Raw genomic sequence first — 13291 nt, 5'->3', positions numbered from 1 at the left:
TGGGCACATGGTGCATCCCTTAAGACGCAGCTCAGGGGCCAGCACCAGAGCGTTGTGTGTCTCTGGGCGACACCAGGGAGCAGGGTCATGCTGGCTGAGGGGTTGTGTTGCTCAGGGTTGAGGAGGAAACCGAGCTACAGCATCTGTCTGATCTCTCGGGACTCAGGACCCACAGCAGGCCCAGTGTGAGTCTTTCTGTCTGGCATGGGCAGGAGCTCCAGGTGTTTGAGTGACTGGATTTAAGAAGATGGTGCCCTTGACCAGGGGTCAGCCCATTCGGCTGTGTCTCCTGTGACCTTGAGACTGTTTTCTGCTGCACCTGGCTTATACCATGTTTAACTGAAGTGGGGGTGGGGCTCATGCTAGGCATGTGCCCAAGCACGTGCCTGCTCCTCCCCACCCCCCTTCTTAGGGTCCCAGCTTCTGGCCTGTCCTTCAGGAGCTCCCCTGCCAGCTGTGACCTGCCTCTGGTCGGGGAGGAGGGAGGTAGTCACAACCGGCCCCTGGGCCAGCACCTCTGGTGGATGCAGAGTCTTGACCAGTTGCTCCTAGGCAAGACCCTTTGTGACTCAGTTTTTCCACCTTTCAGATGGGACGATGGCACTTAGGAGTCATCCTCCCCACCAGACCTACGCTGCGTGGCAGGGATACTGCAGACCCATGCCTGGGCCCTCTCCCCCACTCCCACTCACAGGTGGCGCCCCCTCCCCCAGCGAGCTCCTCCCCTTTGCCTGTCACCCGGGTGCCAGCCTCACGCATCCAGCTGCCTCCTGGATCCTCCTTTGAAGATGCCCAGAGGCCCACAGCACTGTGCCCTCCTGCCCGGACCGGCTGACTTCCTGTTGACTGGTCCCTCAGCTGGGGCCTCCTGAGTGGCTCCTACACCACCCCCCGCCTTTCTCTGCCCCTGGACGGCTACACGATGGCCGGTGCACTGGCTGTTTTTTGGCATGCTTGGCGGTCCTGCCTGCCCCCACCCTCTGGGTCAACCCTGTTGGCTAGGGGCCTCCTTCCCAGCCCTGTGGCCCCAGGTCCCACACGTCCCTGCCATCTGACCTCATGTGCCGGCCGGCCTCTGCCTTTCTCCTGCGCCCGCAGAGAGTGCTTGCTGACGTGAGGGACGGACACCCCCAGCCTGGCCTTCCACCCTCTGCAGCCCTCATAGCCCAGACCAACAGTGCCCCACACCCCCACACCCCCAGGCCCGCCCCAACGCCTCTCCCTCCCTGGTTCTGGGCCTGTGGGCCTGAGAGATCCAGGGTCCAGCTCTAATGTGAGGTCGACCCCGCCCCTCTTCCTGCCACCAGCTCCTGAGCCCCGTGCCAGGCGTGCAGCCGGGGCAGGCATGGGGCCAGGCAGAGGTCCCAAGAGCCCCGATGTGAGGATGTCACTGGTTGGGGCTCAGAGTGGCCCCTGGTGTGATGGGAGGTGCCTGGCGTGGTGGCGGTGGGGCAGGCTGGGGGGACAGCTGGCTGAGTGTGGGGGTCATGCTCGCTCTGAGTCCAGGCCCGCCCAGCACCTCAACCCCCAGACTGGGCGGCAGCCTCAGGGCTGTGCCCCATCTAGCCATTTTCCCCCAAGGGGTCTCCTGAGCTGCTGATGGGGGCAGCAGGTGGAGGGCTACGATAAAGGGGAGCACAGAGGCCTGGGCACAGGATGGCATCACCAGCGGGTCTGTGCCTGGGTCAGCAAGGAGGAACATCCCTGGGGCCTCACCTGTGGCCACAGTGGGACCCCTGGAGGCTGGCCCCTTCTAGGGCAGGGGCAGGAACAATGGCTGCCTGCCTCTGGTCCTTGGGCAGGTGGTTGGCAGAAGGTCCAGGGCATTAGCCCTGCCCAAGGAAGGCCCAAGAGGATGGGGAGTTCTGGGAGGGGGTGGTCAGCCCTACACTGTCCCTTTTTTTAATCCTCATGGTGAGGAGGAGACATTGTTCCCACTCTTACAGACGTGGAAACTGAGGCCCGCACCCCACTTTGTGGCTCATCCTATTCATGGTCAGGACTTGATGGGGCCGTGTGTCCACTAAGGGATTCACTCTAATGCTCACAAGGCTCCCAGCATGTCCAGGGCTGGAGGAACTTGTGGCCCTGAGACAGCAAGAGTGCCAGTCCTGGAGGCCAAGCACACCTGGGTTCTGCTGTGCTCAGGGGACCGAGCCCCTGCTCTAGTTGAGCGTCCTCCTTCCCTGGCCATTGTGCCCAGCTTGCAGGAGCCAGGCAGGGTGGAGCAGAAGGACTGGGTCCCCAGCTCTGTGGCCCCGTGGGGAGGGGCCAGCGAGCATCTCCAGCCGGACTCCTCCCAGACCCTGACCCAAACTGGCAGAGCCAGGTTCTGAGGCTGTGGATGGAGACCCAGCTTGGGCAGCGTAGGACAGTCACAGAGCTGAGGAAGGTCCTCCCAGGCCAGCCTGCCTCTCGCCTCCCATCCGTAAATGTCCACATGGGCCAGCCCGCCTCCAGCCATCAGCCAAGCAAGAAGGAAGGCCTGGAGACCTTCTGTTGCACAGGGGCCCTCTGAGGTCATCGGAGTGTCCGGCCACCCCTCGGACATGGCCTGGCAGGTCCCCTCTCACCATCGCTGAGCAGGGTTCGCCCGCAGGACAGCAGAACCAGCAGCCAGAGCCCCAGCATGGTGCCACCCGTGTGCAGAAGAGAGGTTGCTGCCGAGCAGTCCTGCCTCTGCCACCTTTGTGACTCAAGTGCCCAGTCCGGGCACCTTATGTAGGGGTGGCAGGCCCTGCCCCTGCCACACCCGCCTGCGCCCCACGCTCCAGCTCCGACCAGCTACGGTGGTGGCCAAACAGGATCTTGGGTCCTGCTTTATCAGGATTTGGCCGCCTTAGGAAAATTTTGTAGTGGCTATGGCCCCTTTATCACCCACTCCCAGCAGGGGGCTGACACATGCCCCAGGGTCCTACAAATGCCTCCTGCGTTGGGGCCGTCCTGGGGGCCAGGCAGGTCCCTGCCTGGGGCCCTCCCCACTGCTGGGTCAGCATGGGCATCATCAGCCACTCTCCTGGGCAGCTGGGATGGGCTTGCCTAGGGGGATGTGAGGGGCCTGGGGCACCCCCTGTTCCTGCCAGGAGCCCAGAGTGCTGGGGGCCCTCGCCTGGACCCCAGGTCCCCCTAAAGGCACCAGCATGCTGGGCCCTACCACTTCATCTCAAGTTTTCTGCCTGGGAGGAAAGACCACCTGGGGAGAGACTGTGCCGAGGGGGGTGGGGGAGCAGATGCATGGTGGGGCCTTGGGTCTGCTAAGGTTTCCTCCCTGGATGCCTGAGGGGCTGCCCAGGATGTCCCCATGTCCCTGCAGTTCCCGAGGCCCGGGCTGGCCAGCTCCTTCCTGGAGACCCCTCCTCAGCCTGGCCTCTTGGGAGGGGCAGGGGAGGGAGGGGTCATGCTGCAGTGCCTAGGACAGAGCAGGGTTGGGACGGCTCTCAGGGGCTGCTCTTCCTGGGGGTCTGTGGGGGAGGGGCACCAGTGGACCCCCCAGTGTGCACGCTCATCTCTCCTTCAGGTAGTGGATCAGCAGCTGCTGCCCACAATCCGCTGGGAGATGGACAGGGCTCCTGTGGGGAAACATGGGGGGCAGGAGGAGGGGAGGTGGGGCTTGTCTGGAGAGGCACATGCCAGTGCTTCGAGGGGTCAGGGTCAGGGCAAGGGTGGGGGTCAGGTCAGGGTGAAGATCAGGGTGACGGTGAAGGTCAGGGTGAAGGTGAAGGTCGATGAGATTAAAGGTCATGGTGAGGGTGAGGTTGAAGGTCTGGGTGAGGATGAAGTTCAGAGTGAGGGTGACTGTCATGGTGAGGGTGAAGGTAAGGATGAGGGTCACTGTCCCCCTCTATCGCACCCCCAGGAGAGAACCCCACAGGTACTTGGGATCAGTATAGTAGATGTCGTGTTTTACCTTCAATAGTCTTTAGTTTTAATATAAAATTGCTTTAAATTAGAAGAAATGAAATTGTTTCAATAGAAAATCTCTGGTCAGCTAGGCGGCCGGGCTTGTCTGACCATCAGTCTCGGCTTCCCCATGAGGCTGCCCTGGGGGGCTCTCCCTGCCTTCAGAGAGCTCAGGTCCTCACAGGGGATCCGTGAAACTCCGCATGTAGGGGCAGAGGTAGAGTTTGGGGTGAGGTCTGGAGGACGCTTCTGTTCCCCGCCAGGCCTGCAGGGCCTTGGGGTCTGGGCCACTGAGGCTTCAATTTCCCAGCTGTGAAATGGCAGAGACACCGCCCCGACCACTTGAAGCCGTGGCCGTGAAGCTCAGGGGTCCTGATGTCCCCTCAGAGCGAGTCCCTGCAGCTGGAGGAATGCAGGTGTGCCCTGCATGGGGGTAGATGCCATTGGCCTGCGTGCTGCCCACAGGGCCTGTGCTGAAGAGGCCCATGTGTGTATGTACGCGTGTGAGCACATGTGTAAGTGTGTGCATGTGCCATGTGTGAGACTTGGTTGAATCTCCCGTGAGAAGCTGTGCACTCCAGACCACTGTCTCTATTCACTCAGGCTGCCCAGGGTGCGTGCACTTAGGAGGAGTAGCTGGCCCTGGCTTGCAGCCTGCCACCACCCAGGGGCTGCATCCTGGTGGGATGAGGGCTCCAGTGGCTGCCGGTCCCCCTCCCTCCTGATGCACTGGTTGGCGGGAAATCACCAGAACATGGTTTGCCCCCTGACCTGGGAGCGCCAGAGTGCACTGAGCAAACAGCCCTGAGATAGGTGTGTGTGTGGCCATTGTTCCGGAGCAATCTCAGTGATAAGAGCGTGTCCTGCGCCAGCCTTGGAAAGAGGAGCCGCAGCCCAGACAACCGAGTGATTGTGTTCACAGCCCGCTGAGACTTCTGCCCTCCACATTTGTCTGTGTGGCAGGCCCGAGGGCCACTGTCCAGGGAGAGGAGAGGGCTCCCGCCTCCTGGCTCAATTGTGAGGGTGGGTGTTATGCCCTAGGCTGAGGCTCCCTGGACAGCCATGAGCAGACCCTGGCTTGGGCCCAAGGGCCTAGATGAGTACCTTGGTATTCTCCCCCACAGGTGCCTCCAGAAGGTTCTGGAAGTGGCTCAGTCCTGGCTCCCACCACTGGCAAGAAGCCCCAGGACCCTGGGTTTGCTGGGACTCTTGTTCCTGGTGGTGCCAGAGTAGACATGCTGGCCAGCCCACCCTGCCCACCCCTCCGCTGCCTCCCCTGTCCCTGCCTGGCTGGCCTGACCTTGGTCAGGTGTGACTTCCCCTTGGGGGGAACAGGTGGGGTTTCACACCCTAAGGCTTGGCAACTGATTATCAGATCAAAGGACTGCAAGCTGTGGCTTTTCGGGAAAGGTTTCGAACCTGGGAGTGGGAGTGGGAGTGCACCTTTGCAGCAGAGCCGTGCTCCGGGCCTGGCCAGCTGCCGTGGTCCCTCCACAGAGTGTGCTGTTGGTGGCCTGAGGAACCTGTGATGACTGGCCGGAGTGTGGCTGCGCAGCCAAGGGGTCATGTCATGGTTTTCCGTTGACCTGGACTCCTGATGTCTTGAGAGGGGCTGCAGGGTCAGCCTGAGCTGACCCCTTGCTGGAGGGGGAGCAGCTGGGCAGTGGTGGGTGCCCACCGCCTGGGGAGATGGCAGGAACCAGGAGACCCTGGGCACAGAGGGCTGGGAGGAATGGTGGGAGGGGGCTTCAGGCCTGAGAGCGAGAATCACCTGCCCACCAGCCCTCCCTCCAAGATCCTGTGTGTGCTGGGTAGTGGCCAGCCCTGGATGCTGCTGCCCGGCCACCTGTCCCAGTAGGGACCCCCCTCCTCTCCCCTGCCCTTATGTGTCACTGATGCCCCTTCCCCCACGTGCCAGCCCATCTGTCCCCAGACCCTGCCGGTTTTCCCTCCAGAGCGTGTTGTGAAGCCCTGACACCTTGTCCACCTCCCTTGGGCCTGCAGCCACCCCTCCCTTGGATCCTGCCCACTGGGACCCCTGTCCTGGAGCTACGGGTGCATTATACCCCCCACATCCCCACAGCACATCAAGTGCTGCCCTGACTCCCTGGCCAACTCCTGCTTCTCCACTGGCTTTGCAGACCCCCACCCTGAGCTGCTGGGTTGACTCTGCTGGAGGTAACAACTGAACTGGCAAGTGTATGTCACAGGCCAGGGGCCTCGGGTCCTGGGGAGGGGGAGTATGACCTGGGAGGGTGGCTGCAGGGGTTGGCAGTGCGGCTCATCCTGGTGCCTCCAGAGCCCTTTCCTTGGTGAGCCCCTTCTCAGCTTCCCGCCCAGGGGCTCTGAGGGCATGGGGCTCCCCAGGGCTCCCCACCACCCCCCAGCACTGTCCCCCCCACCCCCTGGCATCCAGGAGCAGGACACTCTTATGCAGACTGAGTCCCCTCCAGGCCCTCCCCCTGGACTCGGCCCCCACCCCACCCCTGTGCTGACCGCTGCCCACAGCCCCATTGTGTGGCCATGAGTGGACAGAACATCGTGTCTGTGGCTCCAGGAGGGGACCCTGTGGGGGAAGGGCAAGTTAAGGAGCAGCCAGGATCTGCCGAGTTCCAGAACAGGCAGGTTGCTCACTGCCTGCTCCCTTGGACCGGAGGCCTGTGGTCCTTTCTGTCCACGTACACCTGGTGCTGGGGCCCCATGGGGGAACCACAGACAATAGGGGTGGGTGTCAGGGAGGGGCCCCCAGGGAGCTAGTGCGTTCCAGCCTTGGGGTGGGGGGTGGGCTGGGGCTGGACACCCACCTAGTGCCCAGGCAGCCCACACAGGATGGGGGCCTGGCCGAGATGCCCCTCCCATGAGGTGGCAGCTTAGCTGGGGCAGAGGGGTAATTGCTCTCTGGCCCTCCCACCCCCAGGAGGGAGAGCTACCGGCCTGCAGCCTTGGACAAGTACCCTGGCATGCACCCACCTGGCCCGTCCTCAACCATGCCAGACCCTGGGTCAGGGCACTTCTGAACCCCATGGTTGTGGGGAGCCACCTCACACCCCTCCCCCCCCCAAGAAGGAGCATGCCCCTGCCCCACCCCACAGAGCCTTCAGCTCAGGCCTGGCTCGAGCAGGTGCTCAGGGCACCCTCTGGTGTCCTGATGGCTGGGCCCACCTCCAACATCCTGGGGGAAACATTCACACATTTCCAGCTCCTAGTCCTGAATACAAGGGCGGATGTGTAGTGAAAGCAAACAGATAAGGGTGTAGGGTTTGGGGCCAGGCTTATCTGGCTGCCTTTTGCCTCCCAAGCGAGTGAAGCTGTATGGGAGTCAGAGAATGTTTGCTCCCCGAGGGCAGCTGGTTAGGGGGCCTTTAGGAGGTGGGAGGGCACTGGGCAGCCATCTGCATGACCACCTCTCCCCCAGGAACCCTCAGTCCCCATCACGGGGGTGTCATGTTTGGCAACCAGCAGGGCTTCAGAAGCAGGAGTCAAATGGCATCTGGGGCAGGTGCAGCCGGAGCAGGGAGGGCCAGGGCTGGTGGAGGGGCCCAGAAGGTGACTGTGTGACTGTGGGGACACTTGTGAGAGGGTGGGGGACAGGCCAGAGGGCGTGCTGGGCCTGGAGTGAGCTAGAAGAAATGGGTAAACTGAACACCAAGATCTGGGAACAGGAAAGGGCCCCTGACCCAGCCTTGGGAGGTGGCATGTGCTGGCACAGGGTTGGGCAGGGTGCCTGGCCGAGGGGGACGGGTTGCCAGCTCCACTAGCAGGTGGGAAGAGGACATGCTCTTCAGCCGTGAGGCCAAGACCCTGCAGGGAATTTGGAGAGAGCTGTGGACCCTCCCCAGAAAAGTACCTGATGCCACAGCCAGACCTGACTGCGCCAGGAACACCCAGGATGCGGGAAGGGGCTGGGGTCAGCAATTGGGGCCTGGACAAGCACAGGCGAGGGGGCAGGGCCTGAGCCTGAGGGTCCACAGTGGAGGCTGCGTGGGAACAGTTGGTCTCTGGGGCCACTCATGCAAGGTGCCAACCCAGCGGGCTTTCTGTCCGGTGGTGTGTGTGTTGCGGCGGCCACCTGTGGGAGGCACTACACCTGCCCACAGTGCCCGGGAGAGCTGGTGGCTGCTGGTCTGACCATCCAGAAGCAGCTGGATGGAGGGCTGAGACCAGTGAAGTCACACAGAAGCTGGTGGCATGAAAGGCAGCCTCGCAGCCAGACCCTGGGAGTCCCGGGAAGTCAGAGGCTCTGGCCTCTGTCCTTAGGAGCAGCCAATGCCCATGGCCTCAGCAGTTCCCCTTCAGCTGAAGCAGCCCCCATGGGCTGGTGGGGGGTGGGTGGCGCTGCCTCCAGGAAGAGTCCTCTAACCCCAACCCTCCCACGACAGGGGCACAAGTGGGGGTGACTGAGGACAGTCCCTGACTCGCCCACCGAGTCTGGCTCCTGACTGGTGCCCGCATGGATGCTCGCTGGATGTGGGCAGCAGCCTCCAAGTCCTAACACCACCCACTTTCAGGTGGACGACCAGTGCTGGAGGTGGACATGAGTGTACACATGTTCCTAGAAGCTTTTCTGTAGCAGTCCCAAATGGAAACAACCCAAATGGCCACCCAAGGGTGAATGGACCACGGTGTACGTATTCACCCACGGATGGATGTGTTTCCTGTTTGGGGCTGCCACAAACAAAGCTGCTGGGAGCGTGTATGCCAGTCTCGAAAGAGCAACGCTGCCATTTCTCTGCGAGTGGAGAGGCTGGGCCACACGGCTGGTGTCTGACGTCTGAAGAGACTGCCACACTGTTGTAGCGCGGCTCTGCTGTTTTCCACCCCACCAGCGATGCGTGAGCGTGCCGCTCCACAGCCTCCTCAGTAGTTGGCAGGATCAATTTTAGAAATGTCAGCCGTTCTCACAGGTGTGCAGTGCTATCTGATTGTGGTTTTAGTTTGAATTTCCCTAATGCCTAAGGGTGTGGAGCGTCTTTCATGTGTTTATTTTGCTAATCATGTTTTCTCTGGTCAAGTGTCTGTTCCAGTCTTTTGCCCATTTTTAACTTGGGTTATTTGCTTACCTTTTTTTTTTTTTTTAAAGATGACTGGTAAGGGGATCTGAACCCCTGACTTGGTGTTGTCAGCACCATGCTCACCCAAGTGAGCCACAGGCTGGCCCTTGCTTACTTATTATTTGTTTGGTTTTTTAAAAATCATATTTGAAGACTTTTATGTATTTATTTTTGGCAGCTGGCCAATATGGGGGTAACACCTCAACCTTGGTGTTACCAACACTGTGCTCTAACCAACCGAGAGAACCAGCCAGCCCTGCTTGCTTATTATTTGGTTTTGAGAGTTCTTAGGTGTTCTGGATCCAAGATCTTTATTAGAGGTAGGCTATGCAAAGATTTCTTTCCCAGTCTGTAGCTTGTTTTTTTATCCTCATGATAGTGTCTTTCAAAGAGCACAAGTTCTTAATTTTGACAAAGTTCAGTTCATCTTGTGGATCATGCTGTTAGTGTTGTATCTAAGAAATTTTTGCCTAACCCAAGGTCACAAAGATTTTGTCATTATAAAAGACCTTCTTTATGCCTGGTAACATTCCTTGCTCTAAAATGTACTTTGTCTGATAATAATATTGCCACTCAATCTTTCTATGTTAGCATGGTATGTCTTTTTCTGTCCTTTTATTTTTAGTAACTTAGTTGTGTTTTATATTTATAGTGAGTTTCTTCAGGCAGCTTCTAGAGTGGTCTTTCTTTTTAGTCCAGTCTTCCAATCCATACCTTTTTATGAGGTGTTTAGATTGTTACATTTAACATAATTACTGTCGGGGCTAGGTTAACATCTACCAACTTGCTATTTGTATTCTGTTTCTTCCATCTATTTGTTGTTTTGCTTTTCCTCTCTTCTGCCTTCTTTTCGATTAGTTGAGTATTTTTTTATGATTCAATTTTATCTCCTTTGTTTGCTTTTCTGCTGTAACTCTTTGTTTTATTGTTAGTAGTTGCCTTAGGGTTTATAGTTCATGTCTTTAACGTGTCACAGTCTACCTTCCAAAGATATTATAACACTTCACGTATAGAGTAAGAACCTTAAAACCACATATTTCCATATCTCTCCTCTCAGGCTTTGTGTTATTTTTGGAAAGGTTAATATTATCTTTTAATTCTATTTTTCCATGAACTTTTTGAAGTACCCTCATATCTTCTTACACACACCGCACTACATTGTTATCATTTTTATTTAATCAACGATCTTTTAAAGAGACTTAAATAATAACTAAAAAATCTCTCATATTTACCCATACAATTACCATTTCAGACGTTTTCATCCCTTTGTGTAGATCCTTATTTCCATCTGCCTGAAGGACTTTCTTTAACATTTCTTGTTAATGAGCAGTGTAATGGTTGTATGTCTGAAAGTATCTTCATTTGGTTTGTTTGTGAAAGATACTTTTCTAGGATGGTTGTTTATTTTTCTCTTTGTTCTCTGAAGGTGTTGCTCTGCTGTCTTCTCACTTGCATAGTTTCCGACACAAAATCTGCTGTCATCTTTATGTGTTCCTTTTTATGTAACACACTCCCCTCCTCTGACTTATATTAGGATATTCTTTATGTCACTGATTTTGAGCAATTGGATTATGATTTGGCTTGGCATACTTTCCTTCATGTTTCTGGTAGATGGGGCTCATTGAGCTTTTTGGACCTATGGTTTCTAGTTTTCATCAAATTTGAACAAATTTTGGCCATTTTGTGGATGCTGGGTAAATGCGACTGTCTGTAGGAACCCGGCCAGAGGAGAACGGGGGGACCCATCCGAGCCTGTGGATTTGAGCCTCCACATTTCTATACCAGGATCTCAAAATGCATTGTGATTCCTGTCCATTGGACTGTGAGGTTTATGTAGGTCATCTTGGAAACAAGGGCAACAAGACTGAATTGGAACGGGCTTTTGGCTTTATGGACCACTCCGAAGTTTGTGGGTTGCTAGGAACCCTCCTGGCTTTGCTTTTGTTGAGTTGGAAGATCCCCGAGATGCAGCTGAGGCTGTCCGAGAGCTAGATGGGGGAACACTGTGTGGCTGCCGTGTAGGAGTGGAACTGTCCACTGGTGGAAAAGAAGTCGAAATTGTGGCGCTCGAGATGATTATTGAAGAAGGAATCCTCCACCTCATCGCAGACGTCCAGGAAGGAGAAGCGTCTCTTGCAGCCGGAGCAAGTCTCTTTCTAGAGACAGGAGAAGAGAGAGATCACTGTCTCGGGAGAGAAATCACAAGCCGTCCCGATCCTTCTCTAGGTCTTGTAGCCAATCTAGGTCAAGTGAAAGGAAACAGAAGACCAGTTTGCAAGAGAGGCGGTGTACAAGGAATAACTTCATTTGACAGGAGTGTGCACAGAAAATTCAAGTTGTGTTTGAGACTTCATAAGCTTGGTGCATTTTTAAGATGTTTTAGCTGTTCAAATTTGTTTGTCTCTTGGAACAGTGACACACACAAAGATGTAATTCTTTATGGTTTGAAATGGATCATATGAGGCATGTAATACCAAGAATTGTTACTCTACAATGTTCCCTTAAGCAAAATAGAATTTGCTTTGAACTCTAGTCTTGTGTAGACTGATAACAAACCTCTAAGTCCTGCCCAGCTAAAGTGTGATGTATTAATATAGAAATAAAACTGGCAAAATTTGAACTAAGATTTACTTTTTTCCATAGCTGGGATATGGTACGCAGCTATAGTCTTTAAAAACTGCTGTGAACGCAAGCCAGCAGGTAAAAATCAAAGCTGCACCATTAAACTAAATTACAGGTCTTTGAAAAATCCAACTAGTCTTTATCCTGGTTAGAGATTGCCTATTTGGTATGGAATCTGTTAAGTTTCAAGAAAGTTTACCTTTGCTTTAGGTCACAAGTTCTTATGTGATTACTATATATGAACACATAGCTGTTTATAACATTTTTTGGAAATTTTCAAAATACCAGTGTCCTGCCAGTTTAAGGGTACATTGTAGAGCTGAACTTTGAGTTACTGTGCAAGATTTTTTTCATGGTGTCATTTGTAATATGTTTTGTGAGAATCCTTGGGATTAAAGTTTTGGTTACAAAAAAAAGTTTGAACAAATTTTGGCTATTATTTAATTTTTCCTGTCCCCCTCTCTTTTTTTGTGGGCTCCATTTATACATGTATTAAGCTGCTTGAAGTTGTCCCACTCACTGCTCATTCATGAGCTATTTATTTTTTAGATGCTTCTCTCTTTCTGTGTTTCATTCTGCATAGTTTCCATTGCTTGTTTTCAGGTTCACTGCTCTTTTCTTCTGCAGTGTCTAATTTGCTGTTAATTTATCCAGTGCATTTTTCATGTCATTCATGGTCATTTTCATCTCTAGAAGTTTAATTTGGGTCTTTTTTTTTTTTTTTTTTTTTTTTTTATATCTCTCAGGTCTCTACTTAACAGTTCAATCTTTCCAATAGTTTTGTTTTGTTTTGTTCTGCAGCTGCCTGGTACAAGGATTTGAACCTCTGACCCCGGTGTTACAACACTGCACTCTAACCAATTGAACTAACTGGCCAGCCCTTCTGTAGCTTTTTGATCACATGGAAACAGTTATAATAAATGTTTTAATGTTCTTGTCTGCTAATTCTAGCATCTCGGTTAGTTTTGTGTTGATTTTGATTGAGTTTTCTCCTAATTATGGGTTGAATTATCCTTTTTCTTTGCCTGCTTAGTACTCTTTGACTGGATGCCAGACATTGTGAATTTTACCATGTTGAGTTCTGGATATTTTTGTATTCCTATAAATATTCTGGAGCTTTGACCTGGACACAATTAAGGTACTGGAAACAATCTGATCCTTTTGGGTCTTACTTTTTTGATTTGTTAGGTGGGATTCAGAGTAATGCCCACTGCAGGGAAAAATATTCCTTACTATTGAGGCAAGACCCTGCAGATTGTGCCATTCATTATGCTGTAGATTGGATGTCCCCCCAACCTCATTGAAGCTTAAATCCCCACTGTAAGTGTTGAGGGTGAAAATCCTATTATGGCAATTGATAGGTGGGGCCTTGAGGTGATTAGATTGTAGGACCGTGCCATAGTGAGTGGATTAATAATGGTGGTCAGGGGCATGGTTCTGAGGGCTTTAAAAGAGGAGCACATGAGAGTCTCTCTCTTTGCTCTGCCACTTTCTGCCATGTGAGACCCCTGCATTGCTGTAAAGTCACCACCAAAGAAGACCCTCACCAGATGTGTTCCCTGGACTTTGGACTTCTGAAACTGTAGCAATAAATTTTGTTTTCTTATTAATTACCCAGTTCCACATATTTTGTTATAAGCAACAGAAACAGATGAATAAAATGAGGTTATTGTTTCTCAGTATTGCTGGTGGGAACAGTCATTATTCCCAGCCTGAGT

At 54.1% G+C, this 13291-nt stretch overlaps 1 pseudogene; it reads left to right on the top strand.

Annotated features, from left to right (window-relative positions):
• The first annotated feature begins 10745 nt into the window (after positions 1-10745).
• Positions 10746-11262, top strand: LOC134376730 (serine/arginine-rich splicing factor 3-like; annotated as a pseudogene).
• Positions 11263-13291: the final 2029 nt, after the last annotated feature.

Source organism: Cynocephalus volans, chromosome 4, assembly GCF_027409185.1.
Source record: "Cynocephalus volans isolate mCynVol1 chromosome 4, mCynVol1.pri, whole genome shotgun sequence".
In the NCBI taxonomy this organism is placed as follows: domain Eukaryota; kingdom Metazoa; phylum Chordata; class Mammalia; order Dermoptera; family Cynocephalidae; genus Cynocephalus; species Cynocephalus volans.
This window is presented reverse-complemented; position numbering and strand designations above follow the sequence as displayed.